Source organism: Heteronotia binoei, chromosome 12 (genome assembly GCF_032191835.1).
Source record: "Heteronotia binoei isolate CCM8104 ecotype False Entrance Well chromosome 12, APGP_CSIRO_Hbin_v1, whole genome shotgun sequence".
In the NCBI taxonomy this organism is placed as follows: domain Eukaryota; kingdom Metazoa; phylum Chordata; class Lepidosauria; order Squamata; family Gekkonidae; genus Heteronotia; species Heteronotia binoei.
The window spans coordinates 36,493,951-36,520,670 of record NC_083234.1 but is presented as its reverse complement, the minus strand read 5'-3'; positions in this window follow the sequence as shown (position 1 = coordinate 36,520,670).

Sequence of the window (26,720 nt, the reverse complement as noted above, 5' to 3'; positions counted from 1 at the left end):
GAATGCTAAGGACATTGTGATTGGCCTTTAGGAAGTTGCCTTTGCTTAATTCCAAATTTAAACATTACATTAAAAATGCCTACAAGACTTTTAAAAAAATGAAAAGCAGCCATGGGAGGCTGCCATTTTGAATGGAAAAGAAGGGTGTCCGGGTGGGCTCCTGACAATGGTCCTGTATGCTAAAGGTGAAGCTGTAGCTGTTGGAATTACTGGATATTCTCTGTTGTGTTTTCATTACTTATGAATTATATCTTAGCTGTATTTTCTTTGCTTATGAGTTTCTCCAGTTGTATTGTTTGTGTCATAGTATAATCTGATGTGCATCCTGAACAACTGATATATCCATAAGACTTGTAGTCAATCAATAGGTTTGTTTGATATCTAATCCTTCTGAGTACCTAAGTTAGAGAAGGCTTTAAAGAAAGAAGCCCCAAAGAAGGAAGCGTGAATATGAGAGAATTGCCTGTTATCATGTCTCTTAGGAAACAGAAGACGGAGACAAGGGAGGACAGCTTTGGACTGGAATGTGTAACCTTGACTTACCCAAAACATTATAGATCTGAGAATTCTTTTAAATATATTTTGGTGTTGGATTTGCATGCCCAGAATTCTGGTGCATAAATTTGGGGCCGTTATGTCATCTGTCTATAAATAACAGTTAAGTTTCATTTTGCTTCAGTTCTAGAAAGGAAAGGCTTTGCTTTGATGATTTATCATCACTTCTTCTACATTCGCCTGAGACATTCACTTGAGTGATACCCAGAGCAAAACCTCACAAAGGGAAGGGATGCATACTTTCCTCACCAGCAACTTTTCCATTTAGATTTGTCACTTGTATATGATACTATTCCATATTGAGATGGGTGGGGAATGTGGAAGAATTAGTTGTAGTTCTTCCTCTGGAGAGACTTACATCTCAATAGAACCTCAGTGTTCACTGAGTCAATAACTCTAATTCAGTTGCATGTTAGATTCATGCCCTACACACATCTTGCTTACTTGGAGTGGTTTTGAGGTCAGAAATCAATTGCCATTTTATTCTGAAAATTAACCCACTGGTTCTTATACAGTGCCAATTTCTTTTTTCTTCACATATCCATTATTAAGCAGAAGTTGTTCTGATTGCTCTATATGAACCATGGAAGGATGTTAGGTACATGCAAGAATGGTCTGAAATTCTCCTTGATTATGATTCTGTATTGAATTCTCTTTTTCATTGCTGAGGGATGCAGCTTTAGTTGGGAAGGCCACAAGCATGCTTAAGTAACATCCTTAAGGGTTAACACACAGCTAGGCCTGACTGAGAAGAAGTCAAGACAGAAGAGTTACCAACATTCCAGTTGTATCTATAACAGAAACGTAATTTGCACTATGCCTTACTGTGTTTCTATGCCTTTCTACTGTATTTCTAGGTAACAGTAGAAGTAGGGGGTTCTTACAGCACAAACTGGATTAATCTGGTCAAAGTAGAATTTCTTTCTGTTGCAAACATTCTGGCCAATGAATTGGTGCCCTAGGGTGGCCATAATGTCTGAAGGTCAGCCAGGGACACCTTTGGGGGGGGGAGGCAGGGGTGCGCGCGCGCGAAGCCGGAAAAAGGAAGTGGTGTCACTTCCGGTGACGGCGTGCCGTCGCCGGAAACAGGAAGTGACATCACTTCCTGTGACATCATTTTCCCCATGCCACCTGCCGGAAACAGGAAGTGACATCATTTCCCCCACACACACACCACCTGCCGGAAACAGGAAATGACATCACTTCCTGTGACATCATTTCCCCCAAATGACATCATTTCCCCCAAATGCCACTGCCGGAAACAGGAAGTGACTTCACACTGCCGGAAACAGGAAGTGACTTCCTGTGACGTCCCCAAAACTCCCCCAAATATCACCGCCGGAAACACCAAGATTATTTATAGAGAGGAAAAGGGGGAAGTAAAGTTAAATGAAACTCTTTTTTTACTTTTTTCAAAGTGAGAAGACTAGAGAGAACGGGTTCCATGCTGAGAAGCCAGTCAGATTCCAGTGAGACTGTGCTGCATAATGCAGCCTATTTATTTTGTCCTGTTTGCTCTGTTGGCTCTATCTGCGCCACCTTCATCACTTTCGGGCTGTGGATCCCCCAGTGGGGTGGTCTCCCGACTCCCTCCGCCGGCTGTTTCTGATAGACCTGTGCCCCCTCTTTCATTTGATATGTGTCCCGTGCGGGTGCCACCCTCCCGCCGGGAGATGCCGCAAAATGAGCCCCCTTGAGGCTTATGGCGGCAGGGCTCGGGGGAAGCGAGCTAGACTGCTGTTCTTTTGAGGGGTTATAGAGTGTTTCGAGCCCGTCCCTGTGGCATCGGTCCCATCGTTGTGGGACCCAGGGGGCCGGCGCAGCGTACGCCGAAGCAGCCTGTCACTAATAACACAGGTCGAGATGCAGGACAGGAACCCGGAAGTGACCGACAGGCTGCTTCAGGAAGGGAGGAGGGAGGGAGGGAGGGAAAGAGGGAAGGAAGGAAGGAAGAAAGGAAGGAAGGAAGGAAGGAAGGAAGGAAGGAGGGAGGGAAGGAGGAAGGAGGGAGGGAAGGAAGGGAGGAGGGAGGGAGGGAAGGAAGGAAGGAAAGAAGGAAGGGAGGAAGGAAGGGAGGAAGGAAGGAAGGAAGGAAGGAAGGAGGGAGGGAGGGAAGGAAGGAAGGAAGGAAGGGAGGGAGGGAAGGAAGGAGGGAGGGAAGGAAGAGGGGAAGGAAGGGAGGGAGGGAAGGAGGGAAGGAAGGGAGGGAGGGAAGGAGGGAAGGAAGGAAGGAAGAATGGGAGGGAGGAAAGAGGGAGGGAGGGAAGGAAGGAGGGAGGGAAGGAGGGAGGGAGGAAGGAAGAAAGGAAGGAAGGAAGGAGGGAGGAAGGGAAGGAAGGGAGGGAGAAGGGAGGGAGGGAAGGAAGGAAGAAAGGAAGGAGGGAGGGAAGGAAGGAAGGAAGGAGGGAGGAAGGAAGAAAGGAAGGAAGGAGGGAGGAAGGAGGGAGGGAAGGAAGGGAGGAGGGAGGGAGGGAAGGAAGGGAGGAGGGAGGGAAGGAGGGAAGGAAGGAGGGAGGAAGGAGGGAGGGAAGGAAGGGAGGAGGGAGGGAGGGAAGGAAGGAAGGAAGGAAGGAAGGAAGGAAGGAAGGAAGGAAGGAAGGAAGGAAGGAAGGAAGGAAGGAAGGAAGGAAGGCCGCCTCCTCCCGCCAGCCGCCCCCCCCCCCGCTTTCGGCCCCCTCCCTGCTTACCTTCATCCAGGGCGGGTGGCGGCCTCTCCTCCGGGCGGCTGGTGCTGCTGGCGGGGCTGGCGGCGGCTGCGGAGGCCGGGGAGGGCCTCCTCTGGTCTCTGGAGGGCCTCCAGGGACCAGCGCCGGCCTCTCCGCGGCCTCTCCGCGGCCTCCGCTGCTCGCTGGAGGCCCTCCAGAGTCTCTGGAGGGCCTCCAGGGACCAGCGGAGGCCGCGGAGAGGCCTCCGCTCGTCGGCGCTGGTCTCTGGAGGGCCTCCAGGGACCAGCGCCGGCCTCTCCGCGGCCTCCGCTGCTCGCTGGAGGCCCTCCAGAGACTCTGGAGGGCCTCCAGGGACCAGCGGAGGCCGCGGAGAGGCCTCCGCTGGTCGGCGCTGGTCTCTGGAGGGCCTCCAGGGACCAGCGCCGGCCTTTCCGCAGCCTCTCCGTGGCCTCCGCTGCTCGCTGGAGGCCCTCCAGAGACTCTGGAGGGCTTCCAGGGACCAGCGGAGGCCGCGGAGAGGCCTCCGCTGGTCGGCGCTGGTCTCTGGAGGGCCTCCAGGGACCAGCGCCGGCCTCTCCGCGTCCTCTCCGCGACCTCTCCGCGGCCTCCGCTGCTCGCTGGAGGCCCTCCACTCTGGAGGGCCTCCAGCGAGCAGCGGAGGCCGCGGAGAGGTCGCGGAGAGGACGCGGAGAGGCCGGCGCTGGTCCCTGGAGGCCCTCCAGAGACCAGCGCCGACCGCGGAGAGGCCTCCGCCACCGCCGCCGGGCCCCGCGTGCGGGCGGGGAAGGCGGCGAGTGAGGGAGGGAGCGTCCCTGCGCGTGCGCAGGGGCCCTGCGCACGTGCGGGGACGCTCCCTCCCTCACTCGCCGCCTTCCCCGCCGGCGCCCGCGGCCCTCTAATGGTCCCGGTATAGCCAGCCCGGGAGGCGGGAATAGGGGGCCAGAACCGGGACATTCCTGGGTGCCCGGGACGGTCTGGCCACCCTATGCCAACCTGATAAATTGTATCAGTAGTACGTAGCTGGCTTTCACAATGAAATTATGCTGGATATTGCAGCCAATTAGTATGTGTATACGCCAACATGTGTCAGTGTGTCATCAAGGCAATATGAAGTAGTGCCTATCCTGAAAAGGGGTAGAGTTTCTTAGTATGCAGGCTTTGGCTTAGCTCATTTATGGCAATAAACCTTCCCCCGTTCTTCCTCCATTGGACTTCACTGAGCGTTTCTGTTGGTCAAGAACACATAGAGCACAGATTTGTGTAGCATTGCTGTATTACACCAAAGTGGAATAAATGTAATAAAAACCATTTTTGTTTTCCCCTTTGTGTGTGTGTGTGTGTGCTGTAACAATCTTATTGTTAAGGATACATTTTTGTCCAAATGTGTATAGCTAACATTTAAAGTTATACAAAACAACAGGGGATCTGAAAGGATTTGTGAGAGTTATCTCATTTTCCTCTTCTGTACTATTTTCTCTTCCCCTCTATTGAAAGCCCCCATAGCCTCTCCCCTTTTCCTACTTCTTTTTTATGATGCAACAACCAAACTATCTTTATCTACCTTCCATTTTCAGTCACCCCCAACCGCAGCCGCTACCTGGGAAAACTGTGATCCAGTTGTGTGGTGCTAGTTACTTGACCAGCCCCACTTACATGGTATGGAACCCTCACTTTCCCCTGTATCTCTTTATTTCCTCTTTCCCTCCTCCTAACAACCCCATATCCTCACCCCTTTTTCTGCCTTCTTCTCTCCTCAGTCACTCAGCAACTTATAGGGTTGCCGGGTCCTTCCTAGTCACTGGCAAGGACTTTGGAAGGCATTTCTGGAGGAGACAGGGATGTTGCCAATGCAATGACATTGCACAGAAGTGACGTCATCACTTTGGGGACCAGCACCCATGCACTTGCGCTTCAAGCAGCAAATTCACAACTTGGAGTGCTGGCCCCCCACTTCTCACCAAAAGCAGGCTTAGGTGAGTCATGCAAGTTGGGTAGTAGCAAGTTGCCCAGAGGGTGCTGCCAGGCCTGTATGGCTTCAAAGGCCAGAACAGCCCTGGAAAGTGCCCTGCCCAAACCCCTTGTCTTTAACTGACAGGAAATGAGCCTGGAATGCTGGTGAAACTATTGTGGTTGCCTACCAATGGCCATTTGCTCCAAAGTTTTACAAGGGAGATATCAGCGAGTCCCTTTAGCCGACAGACTTTGCTCCTGTGGAGCGAATACCCCTGACTCAATCCAGCATATATTGCTTGATTGTTCTTTTTACCATAACCTCCGTAAAGATTTATTTGGCAAGCTTTCTTTTTCTCCAGATTTGTCTATTCTGCCACCCTGTTATTATTTATTGAGTGATACTGAGGGGGTGGTTAGTGAGGCTGTGGCAAAATTTCTGGCTGACATCCTTAAATTTAATTCTGACCATGTTTGAATGTATCTGTAAGCTCGGTTTTATTTTGATTTTATCTCCAATGTTTAAATTTTTATATTCTGTGTATTTTTATCTGAATCTATTATGCCATTAAAGGTTTGGTATGGTATGGTATGGCTATTGTGGTTGCCTACCAATGGCCATTTGCTACACATTTATGATACATTGGCTCTGACTATTTGTCTACACTGTATATTTTGGACTAAAATCAGAAGGAATACAATAGCAACATCATTCAGCATGTATGCATGTGAATATAGAACAAGACTAGATTAACAGTCTCACACCTTGTGTAAATTGATCACTAGAAAACTCCTTTTTGGTCCTACATCAACCTGTACATTGTTTTATTATTGTGTCATGTGCCTATATGCACAAATATTGCTGACCACTGAAGAAGGCCTATGTGTGTTGAAATGTGTGCGGTCACAATAGTTTCCACTTGAGTATATGGTATTTTTTATTTAGTAATGAGGCTACAGTTGCGACCATAAATGTATCTAGCCATTTGATAAATAAATCCATGTATTTTTAAAATTACATTTAGGATATATATGTTTTTAGCAGTTGGCCCTTTACTTGGTTTCTAAGTTGCCTTTTTGGTTCTTGATTCAATATTTTGGGTTAAGTTTCCCTCTTTCCTTTCATTCCTGCCTAACAATGGCCCCTGAGGTCATCCATTTCATAAAGCTACCTCATTTGGGATCTTGTAGAACTGGACCAAGAAGACTATTTGGGGGCTATTTAGAGGACAGGCACCAGGAACTCCTAGTGCTCACAGCAGAGTTCCTGGTGCTCACAGCTTTAAACTGACCCTCCAGCCCCCTTTCCAAATATTCCTCATGGTGAATAATGGAGCCAAAGGGTATCAGAATCACCCTTGTTATTGGGGATTTGGGAACTGAGAATTCTGATTTTTTTTTCTGCTCCCTGATATCCAGAGCAGAAAAAAACTACTGGATTTTATTTATTGACAGGCACATCCCTAAAATACAGTGCCCTGAGCTCCTTGGAGGAAAAAAAAGGCAAGGTAAAATGAGATGTCTAGACTGAAGTGGAAAAGAGCCTGGGAAGATGAACTGATTGTATAGAATTTAAAGAGCATCACTTATTGCTATTATTACTGAGGCATCCTCATTTTCCCCTCAGAATAAATATTAGGCCCCCAAAGATAGAAGCAAATAACATTTGAATCACTTATTCCTGCATATAATTCTGAACCTGTTTTCTTCTGTTATTCATTCAGCTCCAATAAGCAAACTCTTTACCCAAAGCCTTGAGTTGGAACTTTCTGGAATAGCAAACTGCCAAGTCCACAGATGTTTGGATCTCATTTAAATACAAATACACTAGGGACCGCCTCTTTTTGTTTTGTGAAATGGGATTCAGATTGCCTCAAATGCTCATATATAATGGAACTCTTCTGTGACTGCACACATTTTCAAATTCAACATTATGTCTTTTAGAGTTGAAGCTTTCAATTGGGTCCAAACTGGTCTCACCAGCTCCCTAGAGTCTTGCTTTGGATTTCTGGAGTTGCATTAATACACTGAATCAGTGGCAAACTTGAAAATGGCACTCAAGGGGAGATATTCCCAAATCCCAATTCCTTAATGAGACAAAGTTTTAATTATATATAAGAACATTAAAATAGTTAGTGATGCTTGAATTCTTGCAAATAATACCAAACTTTTCTAGGATTGCAGTCCTAGTTTTGTCTCAGTGTGATCACTCCTATATTCATACTGATGATTTATATTCAATTAAAAACTAGTAGTATTTTGAATGCATCTGCTCAGTTGATAGCACCAAGATATTGTCACACAGGAATATGATGACAGGCTTCATTCTTTTCCTGAGTGACAATATCTTACTCTTTCAACTGAGCTTATGCATTCAAAATACTGCTAATTTTTAATTTGAAATAAATCACTGGTATAAGTATAGGGGTGATCTTTTTAGGTAGCCCTGACCTTGATGGCCCAGCTTAGCTTCATCTCATCTAAACAGAGTTGGCCCTGGTTTAAGGTTGCCAATCCCCAGGTGGAGGCAGAGGATCCCCCAGTTTGGAAACCCTCCCCCCGCTTCAGTGTCATCATAAAGTGAGGGGGAGGGAAATGTCTACTAGGCACTCCATTATTCTCTATGGAGACCAATTCCCATAGGGTATGATGGAGAATTGATCCGTGGGTATCTGGGGCTTGGGGGGCTGTTTTTTGAGGCAAAGGCACCAAATTTGCAAAATAGCATTGTCAAGCGCGCTTATTTCTGTACCATGATGGTTCCTTAGACAAAGAGCAGGTCACTGGCTCTTTACTGCTTCCCCCCCTTATTTACAACCATTGGGCAAGTAATAAATCCATCTGGCCCAAGGATGTTTATGCTACAGCCTGGCTGGTACCACTTTCAAGTTGCCTCTCCCATAGGTTCACACAGACGACTCTTATCTTCTGCTAGAGAAGTGTGAGAATGGGAGATGTTTTTAATAGCCCAAATTCCTTAGTAATAAAAGAGAGTGTTTAGCAACCTTTGAACCCAGGACTCAAGTATGCATTTGTAATGTAACCTTTGAAGATATCCTATATAGCAACTGTGTAACTCTGTATATGTCATTACTCCCATGGCTTGTGTCCTTGGTACAGCTTCTGAGTTTCTAACAATAAAGCAGCTTTGATTTAAAAACAAAAGACTGATTATTGAGAAATATCGGTGCTTGACAAGCATTTAGTGCCTCTCCTCAAAACATCATCCAAGTTTCAAAAAAGATTCAACCATGGAGTCTAATTCAATGAATCCCAAAAGAAGGTACCCTATCCTTTATTATTCCCAATGGAGGGAAGGCATTTAAAAGATGTGTGGTCCCTTTGAATGTGATTGCCAGAGCTATGCTTGGAGTTCAGTTATGCTTGTCACAACCTTGCTTCTGGCTCCACCCCCCAATGTCTCCTGCTTCCACCCCCAAAGTCCCCAGGTATTTCTTGAATTGGACTTGGCAACCCTATCCTGGTTAGTGCTTCGTTGGAAGACCACCAAGGAAATCCAGGCTTGCTACAAAGAGGCAGGCAATGGTAAACCTGTATTCATCTCTTACCTTGACAACCGTACATCATCACCAGGCTGTGATGTGACAGCATTTTCTATTACCACTTCTTAGGCAAAAAGAATATAAATTTATTCAGAACAAACAACATGAAAAAATAAAATATAATGTCTTCCCAGATTTCTTCATAGCAGCAGCTGGCCTATATCCAGCCTGTCTTCAGTCATAAGTAAAATTCATCCTGGAGCTGCTTCAGCTTCTGGCATTTTGAAACTCTAAAAACCCAGATATTTTAACATTACAAATAGCAATCATCAGCCCATTGGTAGCTGGTCAGTAGCCTGTATTGGACACATGCCTAGAACTTAGGTTACTAAGACTGATGGGAACTATAGTGTCTTTGGTCTTCCTATTCAGTCCAGGAGGCCATGAATACTGTGATTCTCATGAACCAAGCAGAGAAGCATCCTGGAGAAAACTGAGAAAATCAATTTGCAGGAATGATAGAACCCCCTTCCCCACTAGCAGTCTAACAGAAGAACAAAAGGCCTATTCACTGTAACAGGTCTTATTCTTTAAGTATTTTTGAAAATAAAATTCAAATTTGGAGATGAAAACTAGAAGGAGAGGTAAATGAGAGGTGGCTCATTTAACTTTAACTACCATCCCCCCTCCCAAAAAAAAAATGCCACAAACAATGCACAATAAAACTGGAACAGTTCATTGAAAATAAAATATTTCTTCTTGGCTTTTTGGCTAAGATCAAGTTTATGCAAAGGGAATAAAATATAATGCAAACTTGCATTGCTGGGTTCCAAATGTTTGTAATTCTCTGGCTGGTCCCCCATTGCCCACCCCCCACCCCCTGATTTGCATTTGCCATGTCATCCCAGGCCCAAATATGAAGTTTTCTCTACTGAGTTTTTTGTGGTGTTTTCAATTTGCAACTACTGGAATATCATTTTGTTGTGATTACTCACTGTTATTTTGCTGTGTTTCTAATTCTAAGCACCTTCCTACACACTTCTTTTTAAAATCCTAAATTTGTTTTCTGCTAATGCCCAGGCATTCATAAATGGGTTGATTTGGTCACCAAATCAAAGACATTGTGTTGAATCTTAAGTACATTTATTTTGCTAAGGGGAGGTTTTTGTCCTGAAATTTACTTTAATTTCAGGTGGAAGTCTTCCAGAGACCATCATCATTTAGTACCACCTTGAAAGAGTAAAAAGAGAGAAAAAAGAACAAAGCCTCCAATAGTGTTTGTATGGAATGCAATTTAACAGATTTGTTTTCTGCTGTCTTAATTATACTTGCTTTACTGTTAAAAAAAATCTGAGTTCATTGTTTGAAGATAATCATGGGAAATGGAGCATAAAAGCCTATTATATTGACAAGGTAGTCCAAAGGCCACTGCTATCTTTTTAAGATAAGGAACCTTTCAGTCTTTAGGATAGTACTCATAGACTATATGAAGGAATTCTAATATGCAGGTATTTTGCCACTTGGGACAGTTTTCTGAGATTAAAGGAATCTCCTAGAGGTCTATTTTTATGAGCCTTTGTTTCTTCAAGTTGTATGGCAAGAGATGGAACATCCACAGTACAATCCTAAGAATTTTCTAGGCTCATTGTCTTCATAATAATAATAATATAATAATAAATTTTATTTATATCCCGCCCTCCCCACCTCGGCAGGCTCAGGGCGGATAACAACATTTCATAAAAACATACAATAATAGATAAAACCATTTAAATTTAACAATATAAAACATTAAACTTAACAGCATTAGATCCAATATATACAATTAAATAACTTCATCTGACAGTGTTGATGGTGTTTGACACTAGTTCTGCCAGTATATACACAGCGGAAAAGGTCTTTAAACCGCATTGGCGGATCCTTAATTAGTGGTCTTCTTTAGCAGTCCGAATGTGCAAATTTAAAGAGTGTGGTCCTGCAGGCCCTGCGGAACTGATCAAGTGGACATAGCAGGTGTAATTCTGCTTAGGAATGGTAGTGCTAGCACATTTTAAAATATGCCTTCATTTCCTGAGTCTAATTTGGAGATGAGAACTAGAAGGAGAGGTAAATGAAAAATCCTGAGATCAGCTGGGAAAAGACTGAACAATAATGGCTATAATCCTGGGGCTTTTCAGCAGAGTTCTAGCCTCCATCTATGACCTGCAGCTGAACAAATTAAAAGTTGGACTCTTCCTTACTAGGTTGGGCTGAAACTTAACAGTTATCAGCACTACTCAGTAGTTAGCACTAGTCGGCCTCCTCCCAGCCAGACTGGCAACGCCAGTTACAGGCTGGGGGGCGTGTTTGCCCTCCCGGAAGGAGGGAAGGCTGGCGTCGGCTCCCTGGCCATCCGGGAATTGAATGGGGGTGTGGCGTCGGGGCTATAAAGCCCCGGCCCCACCCTGGAACATGCAGTTCGTTTGCGGCTCTCGGCCCGCCCGCCCTGTGCAGTACAGGTTTGTACCGGTCGCCTTATTAGGGGCCAGGTAGGATTTTTTTTTCATTTTCACTGAATTGACCTATGTGAATTTGTTTTTTGCCTACCTTGTACTGCTCAGTAGTGTAGGAAGTTGGGGGAGGAGTTCGTCAGATTGGTCGCTTGGCAGGATGAGGTATTGGCTACAGTCTTTCAGGGGAGCACCTATGGCTCTGCACCAGTTGGTGCTGGTGGTCTGTACGAACAGTAGATGGGCTTTTTGGCTCAATGCTGGGAGTGCAGATCATGACAAAGCCTCGCCGGTGCGGATCTTTCCTGAGTGATGGATGCCGGCTGAGGTGGAGGTGGAGTTTGGGCCTGGCCGCTCAGCACCAGCCAGATGATATTGGGCTCATGCTGGGGGCAGGGTGGCTCGCCCTTCTAGGACAAGGCGGGGTCCTGTGTTTTGACCCCAGGGCTTGTCCTGTTAAGCCTATACCTCTTGCCATTCTAGTCATTCAAGTTATGTTTTAATAAAGCAGCCTGGTTTTTATCCAACATTGTGTCAGCCTCTTCATTCCGACTGGGCAGGGGGGCAAGCAACCATAGGACTGGTTTGTGGCTCATTTAACTTTTCCCCATCCATACAACCCTTCCTTGATGGAAATCCTTTCCTTATAAGTAAACCATGCTGGTTTCTTCATATTGCCATTTTTAATTGGGATTGCCAACTCCAGCTTGGGAAATTTCTGGGGATTTGGGGGTGGTATCTGGGGAGAGCAGAGTTTGAGAAAGGAAAAGAGGTCAGTGGGAATGTGCTGTACCATCAAATTCAAAAGTTGACTCTTCCAACTCCTCCCCTTCTGTGATGTCACTTCCTCCCACCAAAATTCAGTTGTTAAATTTCCTACTTTGTATCATAGTCACTTAAAAAAACCCCTCTAATACTGTCTTCAGTTTAAAACTATCTTCATCTTTTCTTCAAGAAGAAAAATAGACTCTGAAGACTTATAGGAAGACTCCAGCCAACAGCATTTCTACCTATTCACCATTCAGTCCCCAAATGGCCTCTAGCTTCTAGGGTCTTTACTGGCAATTATCAATCAGTTTATCCTATACCATAATAAAAATGGAAGCCCTAGAGCATCCATGCTTTTTAGCCCTTCCCATTTCTCATGTACTAACTACATAGTTCCTCCAGGCGAACTGATCTCTGTAATCTAGAGATCAGTTGTAATTCTGGGAGCACACCAGGCCCTTCCAAGAGGTTGGCAACTCTATTTGAATGTTATTTATTCTTTTTTTTTTCAGGGACTTCTGCTTATTCTGTGAAAAGAGAAGAAGACAATTGTTTTCATATGATGGCAAACCTCACATTGGAAGATAAGCAAATGCATAGGTCTCAGATTGCATAGCTGGTGTTGTTATGTCCTATAATAAATATTGGGACAGTGTTAGCATTAAAAAGTAGAAAGTGGAAGAAATAGGAGCCCTGAATAGCTGAAATCCAACATAAAGGACAGTTGGAAAGGGCTCCTGAAACAAGTCTTATCCTCACACCATTTTTAATTAACAAAAAAAGGAAGCAGAAAAGAGCTTTACAAAGGTCTCCAGCAGCTATCAAACAGAGCTGCAGGCAAGACCAGAGGAACAAGAATACATGCTGAAAATCAGAGACTTGTAAATAATAATGAACACAGTTGCCACCAGTGATGCTAAAACCACAAACAGCATGCTCCAGAAACACATTTCCCCAGTTTGCAATGCCCACATTCTCCCCATTCAGTTGTGCTTATGTGCTGCTTTTGTATTGATACAGTGGAAAGCATTTATCATCACACTAGGTCATTTGCTACTAGCTACTGCTCAGGCAGCCCCCAGCCTGGTAGGGTTGCTGACAAAGGCAGGTATGTACCAAGATGAGAGGCAGGATATATCCCATTTTAAAAGTAGGCACTTCTCAATACATGTGCTGCTTTTGTGTCTTTTCAGTCAGTGACATTCTGCTCCATTCCCTACCTGGCAGGTCAGGTAGCAAAGCACAAGGGTCACATGAATGAATGAAGCTGCCCTCTGTGGAATCAGATAATGGGTCCAGGAAGGTCAGTAATGTCTACTCTGACTGGCAGTGGCTCTCCGGAGTCTCAGATGGAGCAGGTCTCTCACATAACCTCCAAATCCAAATCCAAATCCCTTTATTGGCATAGAAATAAAAAGTACAGCATAGCAAATTTACATGGAGTTTCAGCTATAAAAACCAGTCAAACATCAAGAAGGGGAGCTAGTCTTTTGCTCCCTGATTGTTATGGCAGCCAAAAGGTACTTTGCAACCAGGCTTGTGATATGGGAACATTGGTCAGATAGTAGAAAAAAAACTAACTTCACTTCAGGTAATCCATAAAAATTAGACAGAATAGGTTTGATTATGCAGTCCCTCACTTCCCCTTAAAAGTCACAATAAAGTAAGACATGGGCAACCGTTTCAAGGTGCCTTCCATTACATGGGCAGACTCTATCCTGATAAGGGATGTTGGCAAACCTCCCAGACAATACCGCTGAGGGTAGAACATTGAGTCTTGCTAACATAAAAGAGCTGTGTAACTGGGGTGAAATAATCTGGGAAAGGTAGGCAGCAGGCAGCCCATGATCTGTGAAGATACCAAATGCTAAAAGAGAACAAGTTTTATGTCCAGAAGAACAAAGGGATGGTTTCTCAATATCTAAGATCCTCTGTTTCAGGATTCTGAATGCCTGCGTTTCACTTATCATACAGAGGTTGTCCAAGGGTACACCTATGGAATGTATTTTCTTCTGGATCTGACTATACCAAGTGGAAATGAAGGAATCCGCTAGCATCATATGGATATAACTAGCAGGGTCTGCCCTAAAGTGTAGGCATAGCCAAAACTTTATAGTTAGTAGCCATGCCCTTGTCTCAATCAAATGGATTCCAGTCTCTAGGCACATTGCAACATAGCTGACACAGTTGAGGACCCCTAAAATACTGCGTAAAAATGCTGCCTGAATTTGCTCAAGTTGGAAATTGAGGACGCAAACCCAAATGGAGATCCCATATAACAACTGAGAAACTGTTTTAGCATTAAAAACATGAATGGCAGCTGGGACAAATTGGTTGCTATTACCTGATCCTTTTAACTAGAGATACCGAGGATTAAACATGGGGTCTTCTGCACACAAGACAAATGATCTACCACTGAGCCAAAGCCCTGTTTCTGAGACTCAGGGAAGCACTCAACAATGAGCAGGCTGTCAGTGATGGAGCTAAAGATGGAGGCTAGAAGTCTCCATGAGAGGCTGGGGTAATTGAAGAGCATCCTGAAGCATCTAAGGATGAAGAGAGATTTATGCCACTGGGAAGGGGATTGAGGAGGGCACTCCCTTGGTACTGAGCAGTTGCTCTGTGGCACATAACAGAAGGCAACTTGACTTGGCACTCTTCCCAGCAAAGTTCTTTGTTCATGCTAGGATAGGCAAAGCTGGTAGCAACACCTATGAGTTTAGAACCAGGGTGGAATGTCCAAATGCTGATGGTCAGCTAAGAGAGTCTGTCAGTGGTAACCCACACTATGGGTGATAACAGATGGATGGTTTAAGCTGCCCTGGGGACAGGAGATAGGCAGACTCAAAAAAGTGCATCCACACAAGCACATCTTCCTCCCATCTCCACCCCGACCACAGCCTGCCGATGTGAGAAAAATACCCGTAATTCCAGAACTTCATAGTCACCCGCTTGGTTGCCAGGGTGCCTGGAGATTCAACTCACACTCATCTGCCAGGAGGACGTGAGTTTTGTCTACCAAACTGGAAGGGACTTATGAGTACTAACAGCCACAATGTTGCAGCAGCACTCCGTGTCTTTCAAGGAGGGCTAACCAGGAGAACAGATGGTTTCCAGTTGCTCCATGCGATCCCCATCTTGGCCTTTGTAGCAGAAGAAGGTGCGCTGCCAGGAACTGTCCAGGCAAGCAGTTTCCAGCCTTAACCATAGGATCAATCTTGGGAGGCTAACACCACCAGCAGCTATCTTCCTGCAGTGCCAGACTCCATAACAGCGAAGCAAGAGGCTCATGTACTCAACAGATGTCACCTATGCATAAAGCCATCAAGCTTATCTTAGGCGTGGATCCTGCCAGACCGCCTAAGCCTTTGTCCAACGGAACCCAAGACAAAGACTGGTGCCAATAGAAGATCGAAGAGGAGGAAAAACATCTTCACCCAGAGCCAAGTTTCTTTGTATAGACCGGGTGTTACCTAGGTAGCAATTTGGCCATCTATTGTTACCTTTTTAGCTACGTTTGATAGACTTAAGTACCCGCCCACCTTAATAATTTTCCCCATTCTTTTCCTTAATGGTCATCCTGGAGCCTCCCCCTTGATCCATTGTTACCTGGAAGTCCAATCAGGTAACTAAGGCCAAGACTGCTCATTGGTTAGCTATGAGCATCCAATCAGGGACCGCCAATTAACTGGCTATTGGCTACTGCATAAGTCCAGCCCTTATGGTCATTGCAGAGCCTCCCCTTTTTCTGAGGTCATGTACCAGCTGACCACTGTCATCCGCCCCTGTACCCCCCATCCCCTAGGGGCTCAAGGTAGTCCTTATAACCTGTGATCCAGCTCCACACAGGTGTGCATCTAGCAGTACCCCAGTTCCGCTGTCTAGATACATCCTTGATTCCTGATCATTTAAAGGTCCCCTCCTCCTAGTCCTCATTCGTCAACATTGGAGCCTTCCTTACCGATCGTAGTCTTCCTTGAAGACTACGATCGGTAATTATCACCCTGTTTGTCCATCCTTGTGTTGTCTCTGCATCTCCCTCTATTTTTCTTAGGACTGTATGTATGTTTTATGAGTTTATTGTCTTGTATGTGTGTTCTATATTTTTCTACAATACATTTTTAATTGTTTTTACTTAATTCGTGTCCTTGGCAATTTTAAGCAATAATTTCTGGACGTGTATCCTGTATACATAGATTCAAGATCCTTTTTAAGCCAGGTGCCCACCTGTCAATTCCCCAACCTCGTTTTGAGGGCATTTTGTCTTACACCGAGGGCTGGATCAAAGCCGCCTCAGAATTTAGGCACTGTTTTGTAAGTTGTAAGTTAGGCACCACCTTGTAAGGCTTTGAGGTGCTTCCTGGACATCTGGATAGCTGGGAAGTGCCTGGGGATAGGCTGGGAGGCGCACGAGTACTCCAGAAGCAACTCTGAGGTTCACACAGCCCATCCCTGTTCCAGAGGTGGGCCACGTGATGTCTGGAGGCTCCCAGCCACCTCGTTTCTGGTAGACTGTCAATTCAATTCAATTTGCTTTATTAGGGTCCATGACCAAATACACAGTACAATGCAGCCCAACAACACCCCCAGAAAAATTGTAAAAATCTAGAGGGACCTAAAAAGGTAAAACATATGATATAAAAAATACAGATAAAAATTAAAAGATTATACAGCTCCAGTAAAATATTAACTAGAATACACTGATTAACATTTGTTTCAGTTTCAATAGCATTTATGGTAGTATATAGAGTACTCAGGGATTAAGATAAAGTAAAATACAAGCCTGGGAATATTCAAAAATAATTAAAAAACAGACAGTTTCAAAACCCCTTTGTTACATAATCCTCATGAATTCTCCTAGCTGCTGCCAAGAATTTGGCACAATTAGATGTAAATTGGGGGTTAGAATCTGATAACAGCATATTTCTGATTTTATAATCAGAGAACCCCAGGCATCCCTCAAACAGAGAACAGATGTACCTGGCGCGTATGCCTAGGTAAAGACCACACCCAAGCAACACATGGTCAATCGTTTCCACTTTATCTGCACCACAAGGACAGACCCGGTCAGCCATAGGCACCTTTTTAAAGCAGCCCTCGATGACTGCTGAAGGAAAGGTATTGCAACGGGCCATAGAAAAAGCCCTTCTGTGGGATGGTATTGCTAGATTTGAGAGATAGGAGGCTGGAGCTAGCACATATCTCCTTTGTGGGGGAGCTAAATAATCTGAGACCTTGGCAATATCATTCTGTCTCTCAATGTCTTGTAATCTCTGTTTGACTATGTTCCTTGCTTGGTCCAGGGCCATTATCTGGAGAGATTCAGGTGAAAAGCCAAGCATAGACAATTTCTGATGAATGGCTCTAACCCAAGAGGAACAATATCTATCCTTTAAAATTAGTGATGTGATATTTGTGGGGCAATGGCTGAGACTGAGCCAAGTGGTGAATGAAAGTAGGCTCACCCTAGCCTCTATCCTTAGCAAGCTGGTTTCCAAGCGTAGTACTGCATTGGAAACGCAGGTTGGAAAGTGGAAAATGGCTCTCAAGAATTTGGACTGAATTTTCTCAAGAGGGTTGAAGTTTGATAAGGTTGGACCCGACATGGTTCCATAAGTGAGTTGAGGTATTGTTTTGGCCAAGTACAGTTTTAATGCAACTGGTATAAAATGCCCCCCTTTCGTAAGAAAAAAACCTAATGATGGCCTGAGTCAATTTACAACCAGAGTTTGCAGCATATTCGTGATGAGCCTTCTTTGATCCTGAGGACTGAATCATGACCCCCAGATATTTGTAAATTGCTACCTGTTGTAAACTATGGCCATTTATACTCCATCTCCTTAGCCTGGGTTTTGGGCCGAAAGCCATTACTTTTGTTTTCTGATAATTAATCTCTAGAAGGTTATGGTCACAATAACGACCGAATTGTACTAATGCCCTTTCTAAGGCCTACTGGAGTTCTAGACAGCAAGATTGTATCATCTGCATAAAGTAGGGCTACCATTTGCCTATCGGCAAGGAGGGGGGATAAGTATCAACTAGATGGAGGTTGCTGATCATATCGTTAATAAAGATGGCAAAAAGGGAAGGGGCCAGGACACAGCCTTGCTTGACTCCTTTCAGTGATGGATAGGGTCAGTAAGGAGACTTTGCTTATTACATCTGACCCCGATAGACGTGTTGGTATATAATGCCTGGATCAGGAATAAAAGTCTCCTGTCAATTGAGGTGGCACTTAACTTTTCCCATAATTTCCCTCTGGGAATGGAGTCAAAAGCAGATTTTAGGTCAATAAAGGCTGCATAAAGAGAGACCGTTCTACTGGTTGCATATTTGTCAATCAAATGGGATAGGATCAAATTATGTCCCAACGTGGATCATCCTTTCCTAAACCCAGCCTGCTCATCTACCAAATACATTTCCTGAATCAGCCAGCACTGCAATTTCTCTAAGAGATGACTAGCGTATAATTTGCCCAAAATACTCAGGAGGCTAATTGGCCTATAATTGGCTGGATCATCCTTTTGCCTGGACTTGAAAAAAGGGATGATGATAGCCTCTCTCCAGGCCTCAGGAATATCCCCTGTTGAATCAATATATGTGAACAATGGGGCCAAGAGAGAGGCCCACCAGTCAATATTATCTTTCATTAGATCTGGGGGTATAAAATCCAGGCCTGGAGCTTTGCGTCTCTTAAGGTTGCTGATCAGAGATCTGACTTCTCCAACTGTCACCGGAGGCCAAGGTGGCAGGTCTGAAAGGGCCTCATGAATCAGGGGAACTGCAGAATGGTGGGGATCAGAATACAGCTCTTGAAAGAATGATTCCCAATTCTTGGGGGGGGGGGGTAACAAAAGAGTCAATGGGGGAGATATCTTTGTAGGAGGACTCAAGATCAATTTCCAAAACCCTGTCAAGATCTTCTCCTTGGATAACTGTATAATGCTATTCCACAGCACTTTCATGGCCTCATGCTTCTTTGTGGCAATCAGTTCTTTATAAAACTTCTTAGAATGTGAGAGATGGTGTTGTGTACACAGAGTATCAAGGCCCACGGAATTCTTATACGCATGATATGCTATTTTTAGATCTCTTCTTGCTTGCTTGCATTCTTTATCGAACCAGGGCTTGGAGATGTTTTTGAATCTACAATGTTGAACAGAAGCATCTTGGACCAATAATGGTTTTATGAGTTGGAGGAGATGATCGAAGGGGATCAGAGGGTTCAAGACATGGGGAGTATCCAAAATTAGTTTTCTTTTGGAGCAAGCATCCTCCTTCTCCAAGACTGCCCTCACCATTTGTGCCAACTGGTCAGACCACTTGGCACGACATCTCATTTGTTGAGCTGGAACCAGATGTGGGCCCATTGTAATACTGTGAAAAGTTGCAGGAGCTAAAGGAGCTAGAGTAAGTAATAATGGGAGGCGATCACTTTCTAATTTGGGTAGAACTTGTAGATGAAGAACCTTCGAAAGTAATCTTGGGCTGGCAAGGAAATAATCAATGGTGCTGTATCTAGTACCGGCTAGAAAAGTGATTTCCCCAGGATAATCACCTACTGTGGAGCCATTCAATATGGAGAGGTCAAACCTTCTAGCCATCCTTGCTAAGCAAGCCCCTGCAAAGTTTACCCTTGGGTCTTTTGAAAGACGTCAAAGGAGAGTGGAATGGCGACTTGCCTCATTGATGAAGGTAGGAAATCCAAACTTTTCAATAAGGATCTCATCATGAGGGCCTAGTTGAGCGTTAAAGTCCCCTCCCGTTAGAATCATATCAGCTGGGGTATCATTCAGAAGATCCTCTAAATGAGATTCAAAATCATTCCAGATTGCTAGAGTGTCTGATTGTCTTTGATGAGGAGGTAGGTAGACATTGATTAGTAAAATAGTCTCTGTGTTAAAATGAAGGAAAACTGCCAATGTCCATGGGTTTGCATTATTTAGATGTGTGCATTTGCCCCCCCAGTCGGAAGAACGAGACAACACAAAAGGTGGGTTTAAAACAGGGCAACTTTATTGAACCAACAGCCTGGGGCAACCTAACAACTAACCGGACAGGCGAAGGGAATCCAAAACCCTTCCCAGTCCAGATGGGGGGAGCCACCCAGCCCCCGGCAGAAGCCGGGTAAAACTAGCTGCTGCCAGGCTGGCAGCAGTCGGGTATCCTCTCCAAATGGCATCGCCGCCCGCCCAAGGCGGCTCGCCAAAAGGGGGTGACCCTGTAGCAGGCAAAACAGCAGAGGGCCGTCGAACCCAGCTGCCGTCCGTCCCCCGCTACTTCCCTTAACCGGGAAAACCATGGGTGCCCACCAAAACAAACCTGACTTCAAGTCCCACCCCATAAAGTTACCTAACACAAAAAACCCAACCTCAATGCAGCAGTACAAGGTAGGCGAAAAACATCCCAACTCGAGCCAATAAGTTGAGATGAAAAAATTCCTACCTGGCCCCGATAAAATGGCGACCGGAGGAGCCTGTACTATTGCCGGGAGGGAGGGTGGGCCAAAACGGCCAGCAGGAGTGCGTGGCCGCAGGCGTGGTCGGGCTTATAAAGCCCTTGGCGACCACGCCTGCCGCATCCCTGGATGAAGAGGCCATTGCCTCGCTCCATCCGGGGAGGCAAAATCGGCCCCCGCCCTAAAGCCGCCTGCAGTCAGTGCGGGTGGGAAGGGGCTGGATTTCCCCCCCAGTCGGAAGAACGAGACAACACAAAAGGTGGGTTTAAAACATGGCAACTTTATTGAACCAACAGCCTGGGGCAACCTAACAACTAACCGGACAGGCGAAGGGAATCCAAAACCCTTCCCAGTCCAGATGGGGCGAGCCACCCAGCCCCCAGCAGCAGCCGGGTAAAACTAGCTGCTGCCAGGCCAGCAGCGGTCGGGTATCCTCTCCAAATGGCGTCGCCGCCCGCCCAGGGCGGCTCGCCAAAAGGGGGTGACCCTGTAGCGGGCAAAACAGCAGAGGGCCGTCGAACCCAGCTGCCGTCCGTCCCCCGCTACTTCCCTTAACCGGGAAAACCGTGGGTGCCCACCAAAACAAACCTGACTTCAAGTCCCGCCACCACAATGCCAAGCCTCAGCTTAGGCACTTGGGCCCACTGGCTGGCCTAAAGCCAGCCGAAGCCCCAGCTGTAGGTCCAACAAAAAGGCCCTGTTGCCGGTTACGGACAGGTGGACGCCATCCTGCCGATATAGGTCCGCCCTATCCGACCTAATTACCAGGTGTGGCAGGTAAATGCCAAGGCCCCCAGAGAGCGCCCTCCGAACCGCTCTATTGGCCTTGCGACGAGCCCTCTCAACCCCGGCAGGGTTCAAGGCTGCTCTCCACACCTGACGAGGAAGGATGGCGGACCAAATGATCAGCACCTCGGGCCACCTGCTCCGTATCACCCGGAGGTCTTCGATCGCCTGACGTGACAGGGCCCTCCCCTGCACCAGGCCCAAATCATTACCCCCCAAGGTGGATCAACAGGATCCGAGGCGGAGGACCATTCCTCCCCTGGAACAAAAGAGGCAAGAGGCCGTCCCAATGTAGGCCCTGACGCCCCTGCCATTCCACGACTGCCAGCTCACTAAGGCCCAGCTGCGAACCGAAGGGCGATCGTCGAGCATAGTGGGCAGCCCAAAATATCATGCTGTGGCCGGCGATCAAGATCCTCGTCCTCTCGCCCCGCACCACAGCACCTGAAACAAAGAACAAATAACGCATGAACATAGCAACCAACGCCCTCAATGGGAAATGGGGCAAACATAACCTTTGTATGCCGTGGACCTCCACCGACCCACTTTCTGAATGGCAGGTCCCGGATACCCCATTGCTGCCGCCGTGGATGCAGCACCAATACGAAAAGAATGGGTCCCGAACTGGACCCCACCGAGGCCAAGCTTGTCCAAAGCCCGGCTAGTAATGGACCAAAACTGAAATTTGGTCAATGGCAACCCATCACTGTGCCGAAATAAAGGGCCAACATCGTCGCCGCAAACAGCGATGTATTCCTTCAAGGCCGCCACTGGACAGATGTCAATATCATGGCATGAGCCCAAGGTGATACACGTACCTCGCTGCTTCTGGTCAGTCTTAGACCTGCATATTGAAATGACAACGCGGTCCCCCTGGATCTTTACGTCACCCGACTGAAGGGCCCGCTCAGAGCGGTCTTTCCGTGAGCTGACAACCAGTTCACTCACTCTGAGTGCCCCAAAAAATGCAATCATCACCGCCGCCTGAAAAAGTGCGGCTTCAAAACTGGAAAAACAGACTGAAGGCCAAACCGCCCGCAATCCTTTCTGAACAGAGGGAGACAAGGGTTGGCGGGTATCAGGCCGGGCCCCCTGCTCATGCGCCCAGCCCTCAAGCATCTTGCGCAGCCTGAAATCATCAGACCTATCAGGTAAACCCTTAATTTTTGCTGTAAACGCAAGAGCTGCCAGCTTGGCCCTAATAGTCTTGACGACTAGCCCCTTACCTTTCAGATGCACACAAAACTGCATAAGGTGAGAAACTGGTACGGGCCAACGGTTGGCCAACCCCACCTGCTCCCTAAAGATCAGGAACTGGTCAACAGAATGATCGTAGGCCTTCCAGGTGGAAGGCGCCAGTGCTAACATCATTGCCCGGTTGGCTTCGAGTCTCCAAGCCGCCACATCTCTGGGGGCATCCGAGCCGGCAGGAGATCGGCCTCTGGTGCGAGAAGGCGAAATCGCTCCATCTGCCGACGAGACAGGGCATCCGCAACTCCATTGCACACACCGGGCACGTGCTTTGCAAGAAACAAAACATTTAACCGTAAACAGCTCAGAACAAACGCCCTAACTAGGCACATAACCGGGGCCGACTTGGAGGAGAGTGTGTTAATCACGTGAACGACTGCTAGATTGTCACACCAGAAGTGGACAACGTGATTGGCCAGAGCCGGTCCCCATAACTGAAGTGCCACAACTATCGGAAAAAAATTCCAGAAAAGTTAGGTTACGGCAAAGGTCGCTGGACAGCCATTCAGCTGGCCAGTCTTCTGCACACCAATGCCCCCGAAAATAAACGCCAAAACCTATGGAACCAGCGGCATCAGACGTGACCTGGAGTTCGGCTTCAAGCTTCAGCTCCTCCCGCCAAAAGGACACCGTTAAAGTCAACCAAGAAATCCTCCCACACCTCCAGATCCTTTCTCATTCCCAGGGTGACCCTGACTCGGTGATGGGGCCGGCGCAAACTGGACATGCCATCACATAAGCGCCGCAAAAAGGCTCTCCCAGGTGCAACGACCCTACAGGCAAAGTTCAGGTGACCGACCAACTGCTGGAGCTCCAAGAGCAACAGCTTGCGTCGGCCCCGAACCGCCGCCAGCATCTGCCTCAACCTGTGATTTTTTCCCCAGGTAACCTGGAAGCCTGCTGAACTGAATCCAACTCTATGCCTAAAAAAGTCAACGTAGTAACTGGGCCCTCGGTCTTCTCATGGGTGAGCGGTACTCCCAGCTCTGACGCTAAGTCCAAAAAGGACTGGAGCAGATGGGCACACTGACCCGACCCCCGGGGACCTACAAACAAAAAATCATCGAGATAATGGACCGTCGTGGTGGAACCAGACCGCGCACGGAGAGCCCACTCAAGGAAAGTGCTAAAACGTTCAAACGCAGAACAAGAGATAGCACACCCCATAGGTAGGGCCCGATCCATATAGAACTTACCTTCGAACACAAAACCCAGGAGTTCAAAATCGTGCGGGTGCACCGGTAACAGGCGAAATGCAGACTTAATGTCGCACTTCGCCATCTCGGCCCCCAATCCACAACTCCGCACGATCTTGACTGCCTGGTCGAAGGAGGTGTATCTTACAGTACAAAGGGCGTCCGGAATGGTGTCGTTCACTGACCCGCCTTTTGGGTAAGACAGGTGATGGATCAAGCGAAACTCCCCGGGGGCCTTCTTAGGCACTACCCCCAAAGGGGATACCCGTAAATTGGGAATCGGGGGAGAGTCGAAAGGACCTAAGACTCGTCCCTCCCTGCACTCCTTCAGGATCTTGTCCCTTACCACCTGTTCCATCCCCCTAATGGACTGTAAGTTCTTGGCCATACAGGGCCCCCTACGCCCCTGAAAAGGGATACGAAAACCATAACTGAAACCTTCTAACAAATAAGCCCGATCGCGGGCACATGGGTAACCAGCTAATAATTTTTTAAGATCCATCACCTTGATGGGGCTGGGGCCCTTTACCAATAATAATAATAATAATAATAATAATAATAATAATAATAATAATAATAATAATAATAATAATAATAATAATAATAATAATAATAATAATAATAATAATTTTTTATTTCTATCCCGCCTTCCCCGCCGGAGCAGGCTCAGGGCGGCTTGTGTGTTCGTGCCCCCCCCAGACCGCTTACCCCCTGCTCGGGGCTTTGTCTTACTGCATGCGGACAGGGAATGGGAACCGCCACACAGCGTACACTCGTGCTTATATTTGCACGGCTTCCTGTTACAACCACCTGGGGACGAGAAATCCCAACAGACCAGCCGGGGTTGAACCGACTGCCCCGCCGATGAGCGGGGGCCTGATGCCATTGAATGCCTGCTAACCAGGCGGCCGCTATCCGACCTGTCGCCAGCATTGGGCTTGGCAGGTGACATCAGCTGTAATCACAGCTGCTGGTGAATGTGGTCCCACGGAATACTGGGGTTAAGAGCCGCCCTCATGCGGAACTCCTCATCATACTGCAGCCATGCAGCGCCAGAGAAGTCCGTATAAGCCTTGTAGATAATATCTACATATTGAAACAGCGGCGCCGCCCGTAAAGGTTGCGCACGCGCAATAACCCCAGCGTATATGAGGAACCCAGGCAGCCAATTGGCCCAGTTCCTCTCAACCTTGCGACGTTTAATCTTTTCTTTATCCTTGTCATCTAATTCGTCCTTGTCCTTCTTCTCGAGTTCACGGTATAGAAGGCTAAAGACGTCGACATATTCACCATGCAAGATTTTTTCCCGAGTGGCCGTAGTCAGGTGATCCCCAAAGGGCATAGCAGTATCGCCAAAAGGGCAGCAGTGGAAAGGTACAGAGCCCAACTGTGTCGGGGGGCAACACCAGCCCCCCCACTGCAGTACCGGCCAACCCGTTGCAGGAGGGCCGGCAAATTGGTGACCCCAGGGGAGAGAACCACCCAAGGGTGGCTGGCCTGAAGAGCCCGCGGGGGCTGGAGAAGTAATTGCAGACCCGGACCCCGAGGGCGGACCCCAAGGCAAAATTTGCCCCTGCCCAAACGAGCCTCCATTAGTGGCAGGACTGGGTGCAAACATCTGGCCCACTGGGGCCCCCTGGCTAAAATTGCCGGGATGACCGGCCATTCCCAGTGGATGCCAGGGACTCCAACCAACCCAAGGCCAAGCGCCGGTATTGCCAAGCGGGCCCTGCTTACCTTCCGACTCCAAGCCGACCGGAGCCCCGCCTTGGGTAGCACCACCTGCACCGCCCGGACGAGCCGGCCCCTCTGGGGCGTTACCTTCGTCTACATCAAAGCTGTCATCGTGCGGCTCCTGTCCAGACCCATCGGAAGGCCCAGGGAGGGCCGCCATTTCCTGCAAAGAAGAAATCCGAGCCAGGACCTCTTGTTCAAAGGCCCTAGTAGACGTCCGCGCAGCCTTGCGCCCCCGAGCGGGGTGAGTCGACCCTGGAGCCAAACCATGGTGCCTCTCCAGTGCCTCAAGGCTATTGACAATAGCCTGCCTAGTTTGGGCCTCCTCCTCTGCCCCGGGGGGGCCGCCTGGGTTGGGCCTCTTTTGCCCGGACTTTAAGGGCTGCTTGCCCTTGGACTTCCCCTGCCCTTTAGGCATGTCTAATTATAGGCTCCAGCCACCAAAAGGAAATGCCTGCTAGCCACCTGAGCGAGTGGTGTGGGGGGGTCACTATTGGCCTACAAGAGGGCCCAGCGACGTCTGACCAAGCTAACACACACCCGCCCGACACACCACAAGAGGGAAGAAGGGGGGGTCAGAAAAGACCTACACCCTAGCTAATGGCCTGTGCCAGGCAGAAATGAGGGTGTGGGGGGAGGGCCTCGGAGAGCTCCCCGACAAGACGCGCCTCAAAAGCTCTGAGGATGGACCCTGGAAGGGCCGCAGGCCGCACCCGCAATTGGGCGGCGGTCAGGAAGTCCGCGCACCGCAGCGGCAAGAAAAAAGGGGGCTCCGATGCTGATCTACAAGCAGGCGTGGCTGACAGCCGCGCAAAGCCACCCCCCAAACAGGGCTCTCAAACCTGAAGCGGCCCAAGCCGCACGTGGCTAGGCGGCCTCGGACGGCGGCCAGACACTCCGGCAACACCCAGCCTGCGAGGGGGTGTCAGGTGACCGCCCGCGCCTCGCTCCTAGGCTCGCCACGACCAACGCCGCAAGAAGAAGTCCTCGCTTCGCCTCGGACCGCAGAGGCAAAGGCCCTGCTGCCGCGCCTCAACGGGGGCGGGAAGAAGACTCCTCTTCTTCCAAAACGGCCAGCAGGAGTGCGTGGCCGCAGGCGTGGTCGAGCTTATAAAGCCCTTGGCGACCACGCCCGCCACATCCCCGGATGAAGAGGCCGTTGCCTCGCTCCATCCGGGGAGGCAAAATCGGCCCCCGCCCTAAAGCCGCCTGAAGTCGGCGCAGGCGGGAAGGGGCCGGATTACCCTTAATTGTTGAGGAAATTAGAATTCCCAATCCCCCTTTGAGCCTTCCAGCGCCTTCACCAGGGATAGCCTTATTAGTGAAAATATAGTATCCATCCAATAGAAGCTCCCCAGCTGTCCAGG